Here is a 21,496-nt window from a genome sequence, read left to right on the forward strand (position 1 = left end):
TTATACACGCACACACACACGCACACACGCGCGCACACATTTTCAGGAACGTATTCCATGAAGGCCAGGGTTTTCTTCCTCATGAGCATCGATCCAAGGCAATTTCACACTCATTATTCAGTGTAAATATCCCTACACTAACAGATGTGATTATAATGAGCACTATGTAGAGAACGTCAAAAACGAATAAGCAAAATGACGCTAAAAAGAGCACGAGTGCAAGGTAAAAAAAAGGGAAATGTTCTTTGACATTAAGAAGTCCAGCAGTTTCATTCATTCTGTTAAGTATAGATTTTCGCGCCCACAACTCGTTTGCGGGGGTGTTACCTAGCAGCTGAAAGGAGACAGGGAGCGGCAATATGGTCAGCTGATGTTTCTTGTTGCTGTGTTATCCGGGTAATATATTCGGCCGACTGCAATGCCACGCACACTCAGGCCGAGTCATTCCAGTACGCCTTGCTTGCGGACGCTTGCGCTCGGCGCCGCCGATCTATCCGCAGATCTCACTGTCGTGACGTAGGACTGTCGAGAGGGGGACTTGCGCAGGCCTTCTCTTAGTCCAGGGGGCGTTGGTTCAGGTATGCTTAAACTGTCCGTTTTTGGTCGTGTGCGATCCGAGAAGGATCCCGGCCGACTGCAATGCCACGCACACTCAGGCCGAGTCATTCCAGTACGCCTTGCTTGCGGACGCTTGCGCTCGGCGCCGCCGATCTATCCGCAGATCTCACTGTCGTGACGTAGGACTGTCGAGAGGGGGACTTGCGCAGGCCTTCTCTTAGTCCAGGGGGTGTTGGTTCAGGTATGCTTAAACTGTCCGTTTTTGGTCGTGTGCGATCCGAGAAGGATCCGTACTTCGGTGGGAGCGTAAAGGTGACGCAAGGCTCAGGCAGGTCCACCAGTTTGGCGAAAGGAGGGCCGTTGTTACGTCCTTTAGCATATTCTACGAACGTGCACAGCTGCGCCTCTATCAAATATGTCGTTTTGGTGATAATACCATCCGCAACAGAATTGACATAACAAAATTCTAAGGATATAGTAGAGTAAGTCTTAATTCCTACTTTAAATTTTTTTTTGAAAACGCAGAGCCGTGAGCGTGATTCCGTCTTCTCAACGGGTGGGTCCCGGAAGTTACGTACGCGCCACCATTAAAACAAACACAACAAAAACAAGTAATTGTTTGTTAGCGGTTTGATTATTTATGCTAAATATTTGTATATATTAGAAAGTGTGTTTTATAATATATTCAACAGGTTTGAAACTTGATGCTTGCAAACAAAACTTCTCATCGCTCACGCTTGTACTGCCATCTATTGTAAAATAAAAAGGCGCGGTTTTCAAAGAAAGCAGTCGACGCAGTCATTTCGCGCATTCCGCTCAGTCATTTCGCGCAAACTTACACGAATTTGGCTTTAGGACATGCACATCTACTGAGTGCACGCCGCTGCTTCGGCTGCTTGTTACCACATGTAACTTCCCAGACGGCCATAGACGTCCGACGGTCGACCGACGGACGTCCGTTTTCGGACCTTCGGACATCCGACGGAAGTCCGGTTATGTTCGATATACGTACAGCGGACGTCCGTCGGACTATCGTTCGTGGATCCGGATCGCGTCCCACGGACGTCCGACGGGCAGCCGCAGGCGGACATTCGGACGTTTCCCGGAACATGCTTGCAGGGCCTGCTATTGGTGTAAAAACTTGCCAATAACATTCGTGTAAAGCTCAGCAAGCATGTGCCATGGAAATTTCAATCACATACTAGTGCTCAATGCCTTTGTCGTGAGAGTAAAGCAGACAACAGAATATGCAACAGGTTCAAGTTTCCTGTTGTCTGCTTTACTTTCACACACAAAGCACTGAACAGTAGTGTGCAATTAAAACTTCCATCAAAGAGGCACATATGCTAGCTGAGCTTTACACAAATGCACCATTCCTGAAAACATGCTAAGTGCATAGGCATACCAGCATGCGAGGTTGTAAAAAAAGCATTTTTTTTTTGCTTTATTGCAAAAACTGCATGCATAAATAGTCTACACTAAAAAAATATCGATGTTAAGGAATGGCATGGTAAAATGCAGGCCAACGGGAGTATTAAGAATCTACTTGAATAATTTTTTTTAATTATCCTTGGCCGTGACAGCTCTTCCCTTGGGGAGGTGGTGGAGGAAAAGGTATTTATTGAAACCTAATATTTCGAAATTAGCAAGGAGATGATCGAGTTCTCTGTGGGCGGCCTCCGCAGGCCGGGATTCCAGGAGCAGTTACTATCCTGTGCATTTGCTCGATCAGCTGTTGCTGGTCTTTCAGGCCTAAGATGGAAAGAGCAGGCTGGGCTCCTCCTGCAATAGAAGGGAAAATTAAATTCAAGTTATCTGTGCTGAACTTTGATTACACATCTCCAAGGGCAACTGCCAGTTTCTCTCAATTGCTTTTTCCAGATGGCACTGTACGCATGCATCTCCATTCAGAACTGTCACATACTATATAGAAAGGTCATATAACTGCAGCAAAACCCATGCAGAATAACAAAATATACAAACGTAGTTTGACCAGAACCTGGCATTCAGTATTTTAATGTTTTTATGTCGTCTTTTTGAACATGCCACTCTGACCAAACATGGCATGTTATGCTTGCTGCTATGCACCCTCAGCAATGCCCAAGACATGGAGTGCACATGCAGAGAAACTAAGCATAAAGGATGCTGTATATGAACATAAAGCACAGCCAGAGCATTGCAGTATTACACAGGTACGCATTGGAGGCAGAAACCTGCACTTTGAGCGGTTTAACAGGCAGATTTCTAAAGTAATTGTTCCTGCTCTGAAAAGAAGTGATCAATAATAACATCATTTAAAATTGTTACCTTTTTGTTCTGTAAACTGCACATTTTGCTGGTTTCCATGTACCCTCTACCGAAGACATTGCCTGGGCGTGTCGGGGGTATATCGACATCAACATCTAGGCTACAAGCATCTAGAAAGCGTCTCCTTAGAGCAGCTGCGACGAAGTAACTTATCTGATAACATGCAAGCTGCTGCAGCAGAATAAAGATAGACATTTGACATGTGGCTAAAGCCCGATGTGGAAGCATAGCCCGCCGCAGTGATTGCGCAGTGTTCATGCTTCTACAAGAGTTAAAAGTAAAGTTATTTGTTTACCCACAGCGCTATATGTGACATTACAATAGCAAGGCTTATAGTCACACAAAACACAAAAAGCTGACAACCACAAGCTCCTGATGCATTACCGGCAGCATGCAGCATGAATGTTAGTTACTGAAATATGGTTGCATAATTCTGGCAACCAGCTGTGCATGTATGTCATGGATTTCTCAACTACGCACAACAAATTACAAAAAAAATAATGGTATTTATAAATGCAGCCAACTGTTCGCAAGAAACATTGTAGCTTTTTTATGGGGAAGGTAGTGGGCGCCAAAGAAACTGCCCCTGTAAAGGCGCCTAATTTGCCCCTATGTAATATCGGGGACAAGTGTGTGGACTACACAAACTGCAATCAAAGCACATAACTTTCACATCGACCAGGAAACTCGGACCATACTTGTCGATGTGAAAGTTGAACGTTAGTTCTTTCATGTGTGCAAGAGAAATAAGGTCACAATTCGTTTACATCGCGATTCTAGTCCAAAATCTAGACATACTGTCCAGAGACTTTCGCCCCCGCAGTATAAGCCACCACTTGGGTAAGAGATTAGTAAAAGAAGTGTATAAAAGACAGTGCTGTTGGACAGCCATAGCTATAAAAATGGTATTGACATTGGAGTACTGCCTTAAGGCGGGGCCTAGGGCATTACAAAAGCAAGAGTTACTGTCCGCTGGTCCTCATTTGAACGAACAAAAAGGGGGGGGGGAGAAATCTACCTCAACTACATGTTTTGAGTGACACCAAGCCGCAGTTAGTATTAAAGATATCACACAGTTTTGTGGAAGATTTGGGAGCGCTTTGCTGCTTTCTTACAGGATTGGACAAAAGAGCTCACCATCTTCAGAAAGGCACGTTATATAGAAATGAAAATAGTGAATTTACTGCATCTGGCCACAACAACTTGCACACGGAGAGGAAGATGAACTGAAAATTTTATACATGAATGTACATATTTACAACAGGTGAAACAATGACCATGATCTATGCCGAAGAGGAAAGAGATCAAAATCTAGCTCAGAACGAGTTCTCCTGGCTGCGGGGCCGTTTCATTAACTTAGGGACTCCGCCCACATTTCTCATCCCCAATGACAACGAACTCACACATGACTGGCTAACAAACATTTCGGCATGTCTTTCCACTTTCATAAATTCTTCACCCTCTCCCTAATACAAGCAATGCAAAAGGGACAACAAATTCGTTTCACAACAAACAGAATCTAGAGAATGGACCTCGAAATGATTGGCTAACTAGGTCACATGCCAAAATCTCTCCCCTAGGAAAAAAAAAAGAAAAAAAAATTAGAACCCATCAAAACGGTGTCCCACGTGCGCAACCATTGCCCAAAGCTTGCATCCTTGGCGGCTCCTTTTACAGGGCAATTATTGCAATTATTGGCGTCGGAGTCAGCACCATTGCGGACCACATCAGAAGAGCCAACCCACATCCTCCCGCTCCGCATCATACCGTCACTGTTACACACTTGCCCTTTTTCAACGCCGCCATCTCCCGCCATTGTTGACATCCAGGGTTGGAATCCTCAACGAGACCCCACTCAGCGCGCCTGCACTGAATAATTGTCACTTTTATGGGCTCCCAAACAAGGAAGAGGGCCTTACACCCTTCAACCTGACAGCCTGACAGTGTTTTTTCTTTGAACGATAAGCAGTTCTTCCAAAAGAGGTGCTCGTTTCAAAGCTGTGCTGCCTCCAGGTGATGGGTCCAGTCAGCGTACTAAGGACCCCTTAGTTGTATACTGTTCGTAAAGCTCCTTAAATAAAAATGAGCCCCCTACATGACACAGCAACGAGAACAAACTGCCTGTCCCCGCGTCTTCGAGTGCGACAGCAAAGTCCTCGGAAGAGGGGACTTCTTTCCCTCTCTGCCTACGTTTCCGTTAAGCACTGTAGCTGCTGTAGCTGCCTCTCTGTGCGCGTCTCTCCGCCTCCTGTCCGAGGGCAAGTGGGAGACTGCCGCAGCTGGGCATTGAACAGGTGACCCAAAAAGAGCAGACTAATAATGGTGCCTAGCATACCCACCGATCCCTTACAGAAATCATTAAAGAAATGAAAGCAACACATCAGATAACGCTACAATGTTTCTAAGTGCAAAGTCGACAACTCCAAGTCATATAAATATATGCACATCTCCGCACATTAACTAGACAGAAACAGTGCAGAGTAAACTAATAATTCAGTGTCTAGCAACACTATTAAAAGGGGATAAAGGCCACGGGGGGCTGCGATTATTAGTACCGTTTTGCCTTTAAACTACAATAACATACTTGTTGCAAGCTTAAAAATCAAAGATTCACACCTGTCCCACCCACAGCAATGGAACACACATCTGACTCAAGTCTGCAGAGAAAGAGCAAGCTAGACTATTGCAGACGCACCCTTGGTTATTTTTCTGGCATTTCTGAGGGTGAAGAATCTGACTTGTCAGTAGCATGTATATGAATAAGAATCCTATGACAGTAAATGCATCAGATTTTCTGGAGTGGCTTTTCTTTGCTGACCACATATGAGGTGAGCTATAATTTATCCAACTTGGCCTAGGTTTATTCTATGAATAACAAAGCTATAGCAGGTACACAGTCGTCCACTCAGGCTGAACATGCGAGTGCGTGGCATGCACTTTTTGAGATGCCACTGCATCCATCGCAGCTGCACACCGTAGCGAAGAGGCAGGCAGCGTGAAGTACCAGCCTCTAGTCCCTCTACCACCACTGGGGTCCCAAACTAGGGACCCCTTGCTTTTGTCAGGACAGGCCCCCTCAGGGTCAGCTAGTGAGTAACCTCCTGTATTTGTATCTGATGGCAATGTTTTCCACCACCACCCACAATACGCAGCTGCGCATCATAGCAGATGTGAAGCAACAGCTCCTAGTCCTTCTATGCATAAGCCACTTTGCCTTGATGCATGCCTGCGCACCATAGTAAAGAGGCAGACGACATGACGCAGCAGCTCATGGTACCTTTACACAAGCCCCCCCATTGTACTTCGATACGCACCATAGCAAATATACAGACTACGCCACACAGCAGCTCCTGGTCCCTCTATGCATAAGCCATTTTGCCTCAATACGCACCTGCGTACCTGAGCGAAGAGGCAGACGTGAAGCTGCAGCTCTTGGGCCCTCCATGCACAAGCCACTTAGCATCAATGCACGGCTGTGCACTGTAGTAAAGAGGCGAAGGACGTTAAGCAGCAGCTCCTGGTCCCTCTACACATCAGCCATTTTGCTTCGATGCGCATCTGCACACCGTAACAAACAGCCAGATGTGACAAAGAAGCTCCTGGTTTCTCTACACATAAACCACTTTGCCTCAATGCACGTCTGCACACCGGAGCAAAGAGGCAGATGGCGTGAAGATGGAGCGGCTGGTCCCTCTACGCACAAGCCACTTAGCCTTGATGCATGGCTGTGACGGATGCATTGCTATTTTGCAAACTGCATGCCACACATTCCCATTCAAGCTAAGAGTGGACGACTGTGTAAACGTAAAATACTGGTTATTTACTTCAATGGACAATGACAAAAAGTAACATGGTGGACAATGTAAAAAGAATTTGCTGCATAAAGTTTGTTGAAACCAGTTCTACATCCTACATGTAAACAAGCTAAAACCTTAATGTCGAAGGGATGCCCTGTGTGTTTAAAATCATCACGCTCAAACAACTTCAACACTGACAATCATGATTCAATATTAATAATATAGATAATGATACAATACTCACTTTTAGCCATACCAAAGAAATGAGAATGCAAAGGGATGTTGCTGTTTTTCCCCCGTGGATGACAGTTTTCCATGTTCAATGTGCTGCTTCCTGTTGGCCTACGAAATCGGCTACAGCAAATGGCATCTGAAATATTTTTGGAAGCCTCATGCTAGTCTTCAACGAGAAAAGCATTGCCATACAGAAGCAGAACACAAATACTTTTACAACACACTAAAAGCACCAACTGCGGTGCTGTTTTTAGGATGACTAGGCAGAGGTTTTGCTGTAGCAAGCCAAATGTTAGCCTTCAATAAGGAAAGCATTCCCATACAGAAACAGAACACAAAAACTTTTACAACACATTAAAAGCATCAATTGCACAAATGCTTGTAAGATGACCAGGTACAGGTTTCTGCTTTAGCCCACATCATGTGACCAGCGGTTATCAGAAGCCTTGTATGTGAGCATGATGCCCTAGATTCAATTTATGGCTATCACTGTATTAACAAGCATGGGTTTAAAGCTACTTTAATATAATAATCTAAGAACATGGTAAGAGCTTTCAGTGCGAGACATAAGCTCAGTATCATGCACTATAAGGTGCTGCATGGCTCTAGTGTAGCTTTGCATTATCTCGCTGTCAATAATGCAGTGAAGTTCTGAGGAGCCTTTGAATATCCGTAAGGACAAAGCAACAACAATTTTGTTTTCATCTCACTTTAGCTCAACTAGTTTTTTTTTTTTGAGCCCGCGGCTTGCATGGCCTCCCAGTACGCCTGTTTTGCATAAAAGAAGGCGTTGCAGGCACCAGAGCTCACAGCCCAACTGTATCGCGGCGGCGGTATGTCAAATTCGTGCCAGAACAGCGCAGAACAACGGGTCAAGAAAAAGACAAGTGCTGACTTTTTTTTTCTCTCATCTCCTTGTCCGGTTGTTCTGCGCGGTTCGGTACCACATGCATAACCAACATGCGCAAGGTGCTGTCCTGGTTTGTCAAAGCTGAAGGAGAGTACTAAACCTTTAGTTATTTAGTAGCTACAGCCGTTCCTTCTAGAAACTGTAGTTGCCGTAAAGCTCGAGAGAGAAAGATCAGCGGCTGTCCATTAAAAAAAAAAAAAAAAAAAAAAACTCGCGACGTTTTCACAAGTGTAGGCATGTCGCACGATAGGCGCGAGCAGTGCAAAAGTTTTCTCGTATAGTTTTTACAACTCAGCACGTTGCGCATGGTTAACAAATGAACTCCTTTAAAGCTCGGGCAGGCACTCCTTTATCAGAGACAGAGAAGTTGCGCTGCTTACTGGCGCAGCGTCCAGTAATGCCGAAAAGATGGCCCTCAGACTTGAGGCTGCACTTTAGTTAGTCGGCGCGGAGCCATCCTGTCAGTCTCGCCTAAAACACTTGACCGTTCGGCTGCTGTACAGAGCTGTTTCCTTACGCAAAAGCTCACCACTATCGGTGCATCGAAAAGTTCAACTAAAGAAACAAAAGTTCGGTGAAATACTTACTTTGGAATCAGCGGGTGAACAAAGTGTGCCAGCCGCACCAAGCCACAGCAAAAACAATGCTAGCAGTGCATTACAGCCGTAGGTATTTGTAACTGCGCAGAAAATGCAGAACACGGAAACGTGAAGCCATCTTCCATGACTAAACTTCAACTTGTCAGGTGGATTGGATTGGCTCATTTCAGATTTTTTTGAGGATAGGTTCGGTTTCGTTCTTTTTGAGCTTGCTGCTTGCTGCGTCTATTCAGCCACTGATTAAAATTTCACCGAAGCATCATGATAGAAAAATGTTTAATGGTCATTTAACTTATCAAAATTTTTTGATAGAATTCAACGATGAAACACGCGGAAAATAAAAAAAAAACTGTTTAATGGAAACGCTTTCTATCGCATCGATTCGCTCTGGCATCATATAATGCAGACTTGACGGCATTACTGATTTATACGCAGTACAGATGAGCACGACGACTACAATCTATATCATAGCTGTGTAAAAGCAAATCCAGTGGCGGACGTACGGCGGCTGTCCGCTGGGCGAACGGATTCGACCATCCGCTTTCGTACGTACGCCGGAATTCCGGCGGACGTCCGAAATCGGCCGCCGAGTTGCGGCCGAGTTCGGTTGTCCGTCGGACGTCAGTGGCCGTCTGGGTTGTTTTTTGACACGGAACGTTCAAAGTGTGTTAAGAGTTAAGAGCGTGTCAAGTGAGAATACTGGACTTGAGCGGCGATTGCCGGTGTCGCCGACTCGGCCGCATGGACGCCGAGCCAGATGAAGCACTTAGCTTCGGCTGGTGCTGTGTGCGCGAAGCTGCAACATCATCTGGAAATGGTATCGTATTGCGCAGCAACATAGACAGCGAAGCAAGTGCATCAGAATGGGTAGCACGTTACAGCGCGGCCACAAACACGGCGTGGACCGTGTACAGCGTTAGGAAAGAGGAGAAATGCAAAAGGTAAAGTTACACTTCTCTGTCATGTCCCTTTGCGGAATTTAGATCGCTGAGATCTTTGGTGCTAGAGATTTTGTAGGGCAGTTACATGGAATATCAGTAGTTCGAACGTTTTTCTAGCCCCGGTAAATATTGTTTCATAGTCCGTTTAGAGATTACAGCTTCTAAATATGATCTTGGCTGGACAGTCATATGCAATAAGGCCGACCAAGGTTTGCCCAGAAACCTGATAATTTAGATTAATTACATATGTATACCAATATCTGGCTTACTTCCGGACAGCTAAATTGAAGTAGCCTTGCATTGAAGCCAGCCCACATTCTATGCTCTCGCATAGTTAACATATCCTGCCAGCACAATGCCTTTGTGTTGAATCCTTCGTGTTCTTCGCTTGTGGTATTATGAAGCAACTGTACTAACAATACAAAAAGCCTGCTGTTGCATATTAATGTGACTTAGTGATGAATATAAAGTTCAGAATAATTAGTAACATGTGTTGGGCATAAATGTAAGAAAGCTGTACTATTATTATGTTTGCAGTGTACTGCACCCTAAATTTGTTCTTTTGCTTCCCTATGGCAGGATGGTATGTCACAAACTGTGGCACTGTCACCTCAGTGAGAGAGGCAAACTCTCAAGCCGACGCAACACAAAGTGCGAGGCCATGGTTGATATAAAAGTGAAGCTTGTAAACAAGCGCACAGCGAAGAATGACATCTTCCTTCGCCGAGACCCTCCTCTGTGTGCTGTCATGAAGTTAAGTCTACAGCACAACCATGCAGTTGAGAGTGCAGATGCCCTCCGCCTTCTGCGCTGCAGCAACGAGACTAAGGAGAAGTTTCGGGAGTACTTTGCCCAGGGCTTCTCACCCTCAGAAGCCAGGCGTCTACATGAGAGCAGCCTTGCTATAATGGAAGATGCTGCAAGCACATTGCAGCTCGCTAGCGGATCTGTGAATCCCACAAAAAGGACTATTTATCACCTCTTCGAGGCATGGCAGCGGGAGCACCATGGCACCATTGTTGATCCCTTGACAAAGCTGCAAGGAAAACTTGCCGGAGTACTTATCCAAAGGCGAGTTTGCAAATTAATTAATGCCATTGTAATCAACTTACCTTTCATCATGGCACAGAGCCACAGAGGTTGAAGCGTATGTAACAATAGTGCACAGACTGAAGTGAAATGTAATGGAAAACAATAGTATGCATGCTTATGAAGCACAATATATGTGCAAAATATATGTTACTTATACTAATAGAACCGAAAAAGAAGAAACTGCAGGAGCATTTGTATCTATTCAGTGAGCTCCCTCATCTGTGGCCAACATAGAAGACCTGGCTGAGACCTATTAAAACAGAGTTTCACACGTGAGCAATTGTGACCCTATTGTTAAAAAAAATGTGCAGGCTAACGGATATCATTAAAGCAGATAATTTCGTCTGCCACTGGATATATGCATGAAGGTAGCCGTTATATCAGTGAAGTAGTGGGCAGTATGCTTATAAGCAGTAAAAATAGGCGCCGTCATCTCTGGCTAGGCTATTTCATTCAGCCTCAACAATTCACATTCATTAAATCAATGTCGGTCATAAAATGCAATGAGCTACGGCTTCCGAAAAGGTGCAGTGTATGGTTACAGTAGAGAACAGCAGCATAAGTGACGATTTAAAGAGTACGCAGCCACAACCTTGAGATGTTCTAAATTCTGCAGCACTAAAGAAATGTATATGCAAGTAGAAGTGCCAAACAAACACAAGTGCTTAAATTGACCTTGGAGTTTTATATAAAAAAATTAATATTCCTAAATAAAAGAAAGGCTAAGCTACAGGATTTGGACTCTATAAATTCCCCACTGGCAGCATCTGAGTAACAAAACATTCTTTAGCAAGCCGATTTAACTTTGATACATTTGATTTGCTGAAGGAAGAAAAGGAATATAGTGGTTTTTGTGTTGAGATACATGGCCATCATTTAAAGTAGCAAGGGATACCCTGTAAGTGAACCTAGAAGTGACCATAAGAGGGAAAATTTGGGACAAGCGTCATTTGGTTTTAGCTCTTAGCAAAAATCTGTTAAATCTCTCTTTCTAGGAATGCTGAGGTCTGAATGGCACCAAAAAATGTGCTGGTTGGTGAAAATTTGCATATAAAACTTTCCCCGCCACTCTGTTCTAACTCACGATGTCTGTGAGAGAAAGTACTCTTGACCACCATTCTAAGATGGATAGGAATGCACCCTAGATTATGGAATCTGTGCCAAAACATTCCTATCCATGGGATGCAGCCTATTGGCGAAATCATTATTTTGGCAAATCAGCAATATTCAGTTTTTGGCCGTTCCAGCTTGTGAAATTCTGATTTTTATTGAGCACAGTCTATTTATCATGATGAAGTAATCTGCCTGCAAAGGTCAATTTCATGTTGTCTTCAAGTGCATATTTCATCAGTGATGCAATAACTGCCTTGAGCTTTGTAGGCCACAGCTGTCTTGTTGTAAGTCGAGGAATAAAATGAATGAATATAAATGAACGCTATTTGCGAAAGCAGGCTCAAAATTTAGTATGTTGTGCCAATATTTGAATATTCTGTGCAGGCATCGACGTGAAGATATGCATAGATGAAGCCACTGGCTGCTGGGCAGTTCTGGTTGTAACTTCGATTATGAGGCGTGCACAGCTTCTACAGTCTGCCTCGGAGATGATCTTCATCGATTCCACGGCATCCTGCGACACGGCAAGAAGCACCGCGACTGTGGTGCTGACTGCCACAGCTGCAGGGGCTGTGCCCATTGCTGTCGTGGTTCACAATGCACAAACCACACATGGATATGTAGCTGCTTTTGGTCTCCTCAAGAGCAGTTACCCCTTTTGTTTTGGTGGGCTCGAGGTGAGCATACAACTTATTCACAGAAAATGGGGTTTGGTTAATTACAACTTAAAAAATACTTGCACTGCAAATCATGTACGTTAATTTAAAAACATGAAAAATTAAATTAGCAGTTTAAAGGCCAGACCACAAATGATGCCAATGCTGGAAAAAGCCAGTTGTGTAACAATTTTTCTTGCATTAGCCAAGATACGCAACAGCTCGGCACAAAATGCTCAACTAATGTTTGAGTACTGGCCGCTGTCTCCACTTTTGAATAGTATTGATAACCAAATTGGTATCAAGACAGTACTGGCAATTTGAGATGACCCTATGCAAGTTCTGGTCTTAAATTACATATCAACTTGTCCTTTTCACTGCTACTCTTTTTGTTAATGATCTCCTCCTCTACAGCAATCCTTTTAACTCTTTTTGTCACAAAGTCTGCAAGAGAGAGTGGTATATACCAGTGGTCTCAAACTCATATTAATATGAAGGCTGCACTAAAAAAATGCCATCCCCACTGAGCCAAGAGCTGAAAAATGACAAAACACAAATAACAGAAACAATAAAAATAATAACATAAACAAGTAGCAACCAAAACATAGTTCTCAGACTGCTGTTGAGCTAGTTGGTTTGTTACAGATGGAAAGAACTGCAAAATGAGTAATGAATGCGAAGAGACAAAGACACACATAAGCACGGATTTGCGTGTCTTTTGCCTCTTTGCCACCTGTGTCTCATTTGCACAGTTCTTCCTTTGTGCCAGCTGATGGACCAACATGTGTCCCCTGCAAACAAGGCTCTCAACTTATTCACTTGGCAAATAGATCATTTTAGTATGGTTTCCCATTTGCCGCCCAAATGAAAGGTGTGTATATTTGCAAAAGTACCATTTATGTGCTAACATTGCCTCTACATTATATGCCATTTATGTAACTGTTTTCTGTCTATTAAGAACCCACAGGCATTCATGACGGACAACAGTGCCGCGGAAAAAGCTGCACTTCTGGAAACTTGGCCACAAGTGAGGCAGTTGCTCTGCCATTTTCATGTGGCACAGGCCGAGTGGCGCTGGCTGAGTTTGACCAAGCATGGAGTAACTGCAGTCCAAAGAAGGCAACTGATGTCAGCATTCCAAAAGGTATCGAAGCCACTTATATTGCGTATAATATTCATACTACTATTCCATACAGTCAAGCCTATTTCTAATGAACCTGATGGTCACATTGTGTTCATTGTATCAGAGCTGCACAGTAAATGGACCTCTAATGTTAAACAACAAGAATATAGTTACAGAAAACTGCCTCTTATTTTTTAAAAGTGGGTTATGCACATACATTTTAATATGCACTTGTCGGTGCATTTTCTAAGCCCTGAAGCATGGTCCTTGCTATGACTCCCACTGCAAATTTCCCCTTTAATTCACTTTACTGAGCTTTGATTTATTGAGTTCTACAAGCCAAAGCTATTTGAGCTATGAGAGGCATTGTAGTAGAGGGCTGTGAACAATTTTGACTACCTGAACTTTCTAATGTGTGCTGCCATCGCACAGTGCTGGAGCATCTTACGATTCGCCTCCCCTGAAATGCAGTCACTACAGCTGGGTTTGAACACTGGTCCCTCTGGCTCAGTAGCCAAGCACTCTAAACACTGAGCCACTGCTGCAGGGAAGGGATGAGCTGTGTAATAGGGGTTTGAAATGCATTTAAAGTCATTTTGCCACATACATTTAGTGTCATAGACTAACTCTGAGACAAATGTAGGTTTGCATATTGTCACGTGGTGGTGACAATGCTGTGCGCACAAAAGAACAAACAGGCATAGTAGCACTGAAAGCAACTCTTTATTGGGTTGAGCTTCGCTCGTAAAAGAACTACAACTTCGTGGAGTCGATAGCAGCAAACATGCTCGCTGGTGCTCAAAAAGATAATGCCCACTGTGTTTGGCAGCTCCCAATTTAAATTCGACGAAGAAGCATCTAGATAACCTAGCCAAAGGTGATGATGACAACCTGGAACATATGGAAACAGATGCATGTGGTGGTAAGCATTCTAGACATTTTGACGAATCTTGCGCGGCAAAGATAATGGTGAAGTCCACTCTTTGCAAAACTGAGTGTGAACAAACAAAGACCACAAGATTATTCAGCATAGTACAAGCGAAGTGAAGAAAGCGATAAGGTCACATGCTGGTGGCTGTTGAAACCAATAAATAAAGGTAACAATGGTTCGCAGCAATATGCACAGAAAGGTGCCAATGAGATCTACGCATAAATCAATTCTTGCAGTACAATTAAAGAAAGCTTCCTATTTTCCAAAAAATGTCTTCGTCACTAACAGTTGGAAGGACTGCTCTACCTGGGTGGAGAATTACAGAGGGCAAGACACTTCTCTAGGAGGACCGAACTACTTGCTGCGGGCCACCCCGGGCTACGTGCGTGAAATCTAGTAATAACACCTCGTTTGAGACCAACTATGTGTGAGAATGAGTGGCCAAACTGATAGCATTGCCCAGCTTTTTAGGGTACTTCACCCTCGCGGGTTCGTCACCTGTTTTCGTTGTCGGAGCACTGTCCGCAAACGGCTGGCTTTATTATTTTTTTGTTGTGTACTTATTGAAGCTCTGGCGCCCAGCTTTCACTGCAACATGGATACATCTATGTATTGCATCATCATCATCATCATCATCTCTGGCACAAGTGGTAGGTTAGTGTGCAGGTCTTGACAGTTTGCTATCTTCAGAGAATCCTGGGAAACATTTTGTTTTCATGGCGCCATAGAGTATGAATAATTCATATTAACTTCACAAGCAACGGTTTTACCTTGGTTAGAGATGTTGGCTTTTATTGATTCAAAAAATAAATGAAATGCTGGTTTCTTAGATAACCCTAGTTTATTTCGCAAAAGTTGTTTTTTATTTTGGAGTGGGTGTTTAGGATAGGCTAGTAGCGATAAGAGGTCCCATCAGACTGCTTGAGGCCCTGAATCCTGTACGGGAGTGACCCGTACCAAGAGTCAACAAGTGTGGGGTGATTGCAAAAGACAGCTTATTGCCAAACCCTGTGCGCCAATTTACCACTTGTACCAGCAATGATGCAGTACAGTGGTGTAACCATTTTGCATGAAGATGCTGCACATCAAATCTTCTGGAGTACACAAAAAGAGAGAAAAAAACAAGCAAGCAGCATGTACCCAGCTGCTAAGGTTTGGCTTTGCAGTGGCCAGTGCTTAGACAATAAAGGCAGGCAGTGAGCAAGTCCTGAAAGGACAGGCGATGCTATCACTTTGGCCGCACATCCTCACACACAGTCCATCTCAAACCAGGCATGATCGCCAGACGCTGCGCACATAGCACTTAACAGCCCGAAGCGCACAGTTTAGTCGTTCTAGAGAAGCGTTTTGCCATCTGTACATTTTAATGACCTTTGGTATTGATGACAACAAATATGTAGTGGTGGTGAAAAACTGCATTTCAAAGAAACACTCCAATGGTAGCAACTGCTATCAGTATTTGACGTGACAGTGTCAGTATGAGCATTATGCAATAACATGTGCAAACGTCTGAAACACATTTCTTTTATTAGTGCAAAAGCACTAATTTGCAGGTAAAAACCCTAGCAAAATTATTGAATGCTTGTATGTCCGCTTGTAGTGCTTTCACACTAAAAGAAGAAACTGCTGGAGTGGAGTAGATTTGGTTTGGTTTGTGGGGTTTAACATCCCAATGCGAGTCGGGCTATGAGAGATGCGTAATGGGAGCCTCTGGAAATTTAGACCACCTCGGGTTTTTTCAGGTTCATTTTTGGTTCAGTAGCCGAGAGTGTGAACCACTAAGCCAGCATTAGGCAGGGGTACACATCTTGCATTTCTTTTGCCTAGCTATGCAGGAAACTGCAGCCTAAAAACAGTGCTTGAACTGAACTCTTGACCATGCTCTGAAATGTCTGACATGTCATGCCATATTACCACTGTTTTTGTTGAAACTATCACCAAGTACAACTGGTGTTGGGGAAACATATAATTTTGCACACTAGTGCAGTTGCAATGGTGTTGCATACAAGTATGAATTAAAGTATAAGCGCATTTCAAGGTATCTAGTCTCAAATCTGAAAGAACAGTTCACACAGATTAATTCAATTTTCAGATATATATGTAACTGCATTTTCCTCTTCCTTCAACCATGCAGATCATGTATGCCAACACACCAGACGAGCTGGAGAAGGCTAAGTAGGACCTCTGCTGCCTCGATCACAAAGACTATGTAGCCCGTGTCCAAACAATTTTGGAGAAAGAAGATGAATGGGTACTGTTCCACAGGCTCACACTAACAACGAGAGGGCATAACACCAATAATTATTCGGAAGCGTCCATTAGAATACTGAAGGACATTATCCTTCAGAGGACAAAGGCATTCAACGCAGTTGCCCTCGTCGAATTTGTTGCAGTGATATGGGAAAAATATTTCCAAAATCGGATCCTGCAGCATGCCAACCACCGAATGGCTCATCATAAGATCTTCTACAACAACCTTTTGAAGCTGCCTGACGAAACAAAACATTTTGTAACCTGTGAATAGCCGAATATTTATCAGGTGCCCAGTGGGAAGACAAAAGATGAAAAGGTGTACCAGGTGCATTCTGATGTTGGAATTTGCACTTGCCGATCTGGCCAGCAAGGTGCATTCTGTAAGCACCAAGCACTCGTGCACCAAATGTTTGGCGGAACTTTCCCAAATGCTCCACTCCTGAGTAAGCAGGCCCGCTATGAATTGGGGAAACTTGCATTAGGTAATGCATGCCCTGAAATTGATTTTTTCGAAGGGCTTCATGAGCAGCAGTCGGAGCCTTGCAGTGTTGCTAGTGTTGCATACTATAATGAAGAAACTCCTCATTATGAAGATTTTGAGTCTTCAGCTGCTGCGCCTTTGGCCGAACCTGCTGACGGAACGCTACAACAGCCTTCAGGCAGCCAAAAAAGTCAACCAGAAATCAAGGTTTGCGCTTCATTTCCATTTCCTTAAAAGCAGCGAACTGCCTCAGCCATGATGTAGTTGATTTCACAGAACTGTTGCCGATGTGCTGTAACTGACTTCTTTTAGTGTGTAAAAAATTATCACTTTGAACAGTTTAGAGTATAGCTACTGCAGTTTGTTAACCTAAAATGTAAATCTTTTTAAGTTGCACTTTGTTGGTGTATAGACAAAGAAACTGTGTGCTGTTTGCTTAAAATGAATGGTCCTGAGCTATAACAAGGCACTGTTCCATCCCTTTTGTATCATTTCAGGACATGCAAAAGAATGCGTACGGAGAGATGCTGGCAACGTTTCAGGAGCTCGAAGCCCTCGCTCACAATGACCCAGCTTGCCAGATGTATGCGGCCAGCATTACAAAGCGTCTAAAGAAGGTTACTAACAGGCAGGAATTAGCTGAAGTCCTGATGACAATAAATGCATCAGTTGGCAGGGCTACGCGGTCAGGGAGCAAAATCGGCGTACAGCCAACCAGCATTGCCAGACGACGTCCTGGCCTCAACAGGGGCTCGAAGCGTGCGCCAGCGGGAAGGCCTTCAACAGGATCAAGAGCAAAGCGCACAAAGAGGAGTCATTCACTATGCCGCAACATCAATAACGACGAATTGCCTCCAAAATGAAGCCTGTTGGAGTGCCATATGATTAGCAGCAGCAAGCACTCCACCCGAAACCAACTGTGACCTGGCGTAGAAAGTACAGGAGAACCTTCAAATGGTTCCAGTTTTGTCTCTGAGCCTAATGTTCAGGAGTTACTGAGACTATGAAGGGTGCCACACTGGAAGGCTTCAGAAATTTTCGACCAACTGGGGTTTTTTACTGTGCACTGACATCACACAGCTCAACCTGCATCTTGAACATTGTGAAAAAGAGTGCCATAACCAGTCAGCAAATGCGGCAGGGCAGTGAATCATGAAGAGCCTCTAGTGTGGAAGTGTTGCTGTGAGGTGATAGCGCGTGGAAGCATACACAGAATAGGTGCTGACACCTACTACATGCAGAGTTGTCATCATGAGTGAGTATCCAAAGGCTTGGTAAGGAAGTGGTTAGGCCAGAATAAGCACTGCTGCCTTTTGCAGCAAGATCGTTATGCTGTAAGACACCACTCGACCTGTCAATGTTTGGACGAGCTGCAGTCATGCTGCCTTATGCAAGATCCCAGTGATGGCAACGTCCTCACAGATGGGAACTTGCTTTCCCTTATATGTACTATGATATGAGAGGAGGTCTATGACCACCCCACCCCAGCCCCTAGATCTCAGATTCTCTCACCAGCTATTGCGGATTTGCGCAGCATCGTCAAAGATGAACTGGCCACTTTCAACTGCGTTGCGGCACCTGCTGCGCCTCCCATCGCCTCTCAGTCGCCAACCTATGCTGAGGTTGCTTCACACCCACCCGCCCTGACTCCTCCGACTTGTCCAGCACCAGTGTGCAGTCACGTCGCTGCCATGGCACCATATCCTCCTGTGCCTCGTTATGTTCCAGCCTAGCGTCTCCCCCACCCTGTGTGCTACTACTGTGGAATATGTGGCCACATTTCCCGTATTTGTCGCCGTCACCAGCAGGATGAGCAATGGGGTTATGCCCCCTTACAATGTGCCCTCGTGCGCCAGACTGACGATTGTACTGTGCCCTACTCAGACTTTCCTCAGCGTTCTCCCCGCATATGAACTCCCGCCAATATTTCCCGGCCCTTGCGTCCTTCTCGACACCGATCCCCTTCGCCTTTTCGCCGCACGTCACCGCTTCGTCCTGCCTCACAACCCTTTGCACCTAGAGTGGAAAACAAGCCAAAGCAGTTTTTGGAGGGAAAGCTGCTCCGAGTACGAATTCTGAAATTCCTCCCGGGTGACCGTTGAATATGCTAACAGTAATTACTGAAAGACTGCATCGAGGCCCTCAGCGACATGGGCGCCATTTATTCTGTCATACAGTTTACCCTCTGAGCCTGTGCAAAGTTATTACTCCATGCATCAGTCCGCCACTTCGTGAAGCTAATAGCACTCTGATCAAATCCACCGGCCAATGCACAGCATGTTTCTTCATCGATAACCAGTGGCATCATATCAAATCTGTTGTGCTGCCCACGTGCGTTCACCTCCTGATCTTGGGGTGGGAGTTTTGTCATCAACGTCCGCCGTCATCTCTTGCTGCAAGTGCCTCATCCATCTTGCGGACCCGATATATTACCCCCGCCTGACTGTTCACCACCATGTGTTCGCAGCAGTTCATTTCGTTCTATTCCCTGGGGACGTGAGCAGCTTATCATTGTGGCATTGGATTATGCTCTTGACGGCGAAGCCTTAGGTATGCCCGCTCCACAGTGAAACCTCCGACGGCCTAGCTTTTGCCTCGTCTCTCACCTGCTTCACACACGGTTGCGGCCCTGAATACAACTGGCCAGCCATTTTTACTGCCCAGAGCTGTTGGCTATATTTAACGGTGAGCCTGTGCCCCTCAACATACTTTCCTGTGCACCACCATCTGCTGCCAAACCACTCAGTCCGAATTTTTCTGCGCTCGCAGTCGCCATCAGCTCTGACCTCACATTCGAGCAGTCAACAGCTCCGCTCGACGTCCTCTTGCGGCACTGAGAGCCTTTTGATCTGTGCACGTCAGCTTTAGGGAAGACCTCCGTCACCTCTCATTGTATAGAGACGGACGGCTCTGCTATTGTTCAACGACGGCCATATCGTGTTTCGGCATCAGAACGAAAAGTCATTAAGAGCAAGTTGCAGACATGCTTTCTCGAAATGTCTTCCGGCCATCAACGAGCTCTTGGTCTTCGCCTGCGGTTCTCGTTCATAAAAAAGATGGCTCAGTCTGTTTCTGCGTGGATTACCGGGCCCTTAACAAGATCACCCGCAAGGATGTTTAACGTTTGCCTCGCGTTGACGACGAATTAGACTGTCTCCAAGGCGCTGAATATTTCTCCAGTCTAAACCTTTGCTTAGGACACTGGCGAATTCCCATGCACGATTCAGACAAGGACAAGACTGCCTTCTCTAACCCCGAGGGTCTATACGAGTTTTAACGTGATGCCTTTGGACTGTGCAATGTGCCGGCCACCTTTCAGCGTATGATTGACACCGTGCTTCATGGAATGAAATGGAAGACCTGCCTGTGTTACCTCGACGACAACATCACCTTCTCATCGAACTTTAACCAGCAACTCCACCACTTGTAAGATACTACTTCAAGAAGTGTCTGTTTTTTCAGGACAACCTGGCACACAGCTAGAGATGTTCCGAGCGGCAGCGAGCGATAATGGGTCTATACAGATGAAAGAAGTCAAAGTTGTGCACTGTGCTCACTTTCTGGCAGCATTTGCGGCTTCTACAGGCTTTGCTAAGTCCGTGCATTTGGTTCGCAGGTTAGTTGAACTAAATTTTTTGGTCTTGCTTGTTTGATATTGCCACAGGTGCTGCCAGCTGCCTTTTGTTGTTTGCTGTCGCAATTGTTTGAAATGCCTACGAATGCAGAGCTCACAAAGAGAGTTGAGGAACTGGAGTTGTTACTTAAAGGGAAACTAGATGACGTGGTGGCCGAGATCACCAAAAGCTTCTGAAGGTGACGACAATGCTTCTTTGCTCAGCAGTGTTCAATTTGCAAATGAATTGAAATCAATGAAAGTCAGGGAGGCCGAGCTCATGAATGCCAACAAGTTGCTGGTAGAGGAAAATGAAAAGCTCCGCAAAAGGGTTGGTGAACTCGAACAGTATTCTAGGATCAACAATGTGGAAATAAAAGGTGTTCCAGTAACTAAAGGAGAAGATGTCAAGAAAGTGCTTGAAACCATCGGTGATGTCATTGCGTGTCCTATCAACGCCGCTGACTCTGACTTCGTATGACTTTGAAATGAAAAAACCATCATTGCTCGCTTTGTGTGTCGGGAAAAGAAAAATGAATTCGTGTGCAAGGCACGGAAAGCTCGGCCAGAAACAGACCAAATTGGCTTCCCTGTAGATTCAACTTCCCCGATTTTCGTAAATGAACGCTTTACCTTTGACAACAAGAAACTATTTGCTAGAACTAAGTTGCTGAAGAAAGAAAAGAAATGACAGCATCTCTGGACTCACAATTGTCACATACTTGTGCGTGAGATTAGCGTGAGCACGGTCTTCCGCATAAGCACAGAAACAGACCTTTAGGTCTTCCATTAGTTCATATACATTCATGGCTTCTGACGGTGCTTAAACTTTAGGCACCCCACTATCTCCTGATGAACTTCGTCATATCTTTGCAAACAGTAGTCATT

At 44.8% G+C, this 21,496-nt stretch overlaps 1 long non-coding RNA gene and 1 pseudogene across 1 annotated transcript; one reads left to right on the forward strand and one right to left on the reverse strand.

Moving 5' to 3' along the window:
* Positions 1-1,779: 1,779 nt before the first annotated feature.
* On the reverse strand, positions 1,780-8,664 carry LOC146184156 (uncharacterized). The gene is made up of 3 exons (XR_014708840.1): positions 8,394-8,664; positions 6,907-7,032; positions 1,780-2,340 (listed from the first exon to the last, which is right to left on the reverse strand). It is a non-coding gene; the product is annotated as an uncharacterized LOC146184156 (long non-coding RNA).
* Positions 8,665-9,102: 438 nt separating this feature from the next.
* On the forward strand, positions 9,103-20,806 carry LOC146184157 (uncharacterized; annotated as a pseudogene).
* Positions 20,807-21,496: the final 690 nt, after the last annotated feature.

The sequence above is a fragment of the Amblyomma maculatum genome, chromosome 7, assembly GCF_055883805.1.
Source record: "Amblyomma maculatum isolate TAMU_Amacu chromosome 7, ASM5588380v1, whole genome shotgun sequence".
In the NCBI taxonomy this organism is placed as follows: Eukaryota; Metazoa; Arthropoda; class Arachnida; order Ixodida; family Ixodidae; genus Amblyomma; species Amblyomma maculatum.